Genomic DNA, 2,904 nt, shown 5'->3' with positions numbered 1-2,904 from the left:
AAGTAAGTGAATGGCTAATTTGGACTTATGCAAAATGTCAACTTTAAATGCACAATACTACTGAGTGATAACCACTATTCAATTAACATGACATTCAAACTTGCCATCACACAGTTTATGTTAGATATAAGCTATCAACCTATCTGGTGAAAATCCAACTCAATCAACCTAAATCATATTAGAATTCTCATTCTCAAATCAAGATCTAATTATATTTAAGCATAACAGAATTACCATTTAAAAATTCAAGAACAAGAATCAAGGGAAAAAGACGAATCTAATTGCATTCAAATCCAAATTAAAGAAAAGTCAACAAATGTACACATGATTTTTAATACTCGGGTGTTTTGCAAGACAGGGACAATAACATTTTTAGAATGTTATATATTGTAGGTAGCTTATTTAGCTCGATTTGGATAAATTACTCAGTGTTGTATGCTGTCATGTATTTCTGTTGATCTGAATGAGCTACTATTAGTAATTATTACAATGGTTGATGGACTGGACTATTACATGCTATAATTAGATTAAACCAGAAATACCAGATGAAAAAGGGAAAAAATAAATAAACATTAAATAGTAAATAAAAAGGTAGTCTGTCCTGCAGTTTGTTTCTTCATGCAACTCAAGTCCCTGTGTTTTTAAAGCTAACGAATCTGGTTCCTCTCATCAATATTCTCATACCTAAAACCCTCAAAATCATATTTTCTATTCAAATAGTTGGGGATATATGATGAAATTGAAACATGAAATACTTTTAAAAACTCATGTTAGAAATTTAGTGAAAACTTGATAAAATTTGAAGGAAGTTGTGAGATTGGGGTTTGAAGAGGGAAATTTCTAACTTTTATTCTGAGTTAAGTTTGATATTTTGGTTGGTAAAATTTAAGTGAGACCAGGTTTAAGACGATGTAATTGGTTCAATTGTGATGGTTTTGAGTAGAAAAAGAAAATTAGAGTTTCATGTAGAAAGAAAATGCCAAAGAGGTAACGGTTGTTAAGGAGACAATTTCATACTAACGACTTGAGACATTAATTGGTAACTAGAACAGACTGAATAGAGCAACAAAAACAAAGCAAGCAACTTAAGGATAACTCATGTAATCAAAATTAAATAAAACTCTAAATTTACAAACAATGCACAACTGCCCATTACCAACCTACATAACAAATAAGATGCATTTGTTTTCCCTTCCTTGTCACACCCACCAACCCATCAATCACAAATTTGCATGATTTAATATTGTCAAGAAAATGGTACAAAAATCTTAGCTTATTGGACAACTTAGATTTGGATTAACCAGGAATTCTTAAGTTCATAACTTGACAAGGTAGTCTTTCCAGGTGAAACTAAAAAAAGTAATAAGCACACTTTCATTATTTCTAGTGGAAGAAAGAACACTACAGTGAGAGATACCCTGACACAGCAACCACCTCAATCAATCTTTCAGCCCATTTAAAACTGAGGAACATATTGATTCTATATTTCATCAAACTCTCTTTAAAATGCATGAAAGATGTTTAACTTTATTACAAATTGAGGGCATGTAGATCACAGATTCAAAGGTGCGGAAAATGAAAAGAACTATTAACATGAGGGAGAGAGAGAGAGAAGGTAATATTTTTCACAAACATCACCTTTCATATAAAACAAAAACAGACTGAAAAAGCATACAACGAGATAAATATATACCAGACCACAAAAAGCATAAAAACAAACATTTTAAGAAGAAAAAGCTTTAGATGGAAAACCTGTGGTGATGCGGTTAGGCAACTACACAAAGCACAGCGTCGTGTTCAGCTCTTAGGGGAAATCCTCCTATATCCAAGAGACCACTAATGAAAATCCACATTCAATCCAAAGCAAGGAACATAAAATAAAACCAATGAAGAGGAAGAGGAAGCCATAACAACGCAAGAGCATAACAGCGCAAGATCACCGATTTCCTTCCGGCTTGTTCGCGTGAAATGTAAAGAAAACCATTAAAAGAAGAAGAGGAAGGAAGCCATACCTGATTACCTGAAGGAAGAAGAAGAGAAAGATTCAAGGTCTGAAGTTAGGGTTAGGGTTGGGGGTAGGAGGTAGGATGCTATTTGGTGATATAATGCAGCTAATTAGCTTTTCTCTCTGAAATCTGAATGTGGCTTTAGCCTTTTTAATGTGTGGACCCTATTTATTTATTTTTATTTATGTTATTTTCAGGGTCGGGGTCGGGGTGGATACAGGAATCCCATACCCGTACCCGTACCCGACTTTTGGTTATCTGGGAAAACCCGAACCCGAACCCATACCCGGTTAACTCGGGTATTACCCGTCAAAGTCGGGACGGGCTTGGGCGGGTACCCACGGGTACGGATTTTCTTGCCATGTCTAAGCCTAGGTGAGCCAGGGTCCAGAAATTTTCTTAAAATGACACTTTTGCCCCTCCCATTGGTTATTTTTTGCATCCTTGACCAAAATGTCGAACGATCTTATGCCTTGTGCAGAAATCGATGCCGAACAACACCTTTCAGTTAGCGAGAATCAAAAACATCAATGGATGGTTGTCCCCAGATGAAATTAGGGTATGATAGTCGACGATGGCTCCGAAGAAGCTTTATGCTAAATGGGCTAGGAAGGCCACCGCAGGGGAGGGATCTAGTGCAACCCCACAAGCGGAAATTGAGTTTGACGGGTACCGTTTTCGATGCAAGGAGCATCAACACCCTTTCGATATGATTAAGGATTGGTCTATCCTCAAAGAAAGATGAGTCCAGCTAGCAAAGGGTGAGTACACAAAATTCCAGGTGGAGGTTGCCAGAGGCATTGGACCCAGCTGACGGAGCCCATGGCTAAGTATGACCCTGAGATAGTCATGGAGTTCTATGCAAACACTTGGCCCACTGAAGAAGGAGTTATGGATA

Source organism: Glycine max, chromosome 14 (assembly GCF_000004515.6).
Source record: "Glycine max cultivar Williams 82 chromosome 14, Glycine_max_v4.0, whole genome shotgun sequence".
In the NCBI taxonomy this organism is placed as follows: Eukaryota; Viridiplantae; Streptophyta; class Magnoliopsida; order Fabales; family Fabaceae; genus Glycine; species Glycine max.
This window is presented reverse-complemented; position numbering follows the sequence as displayed.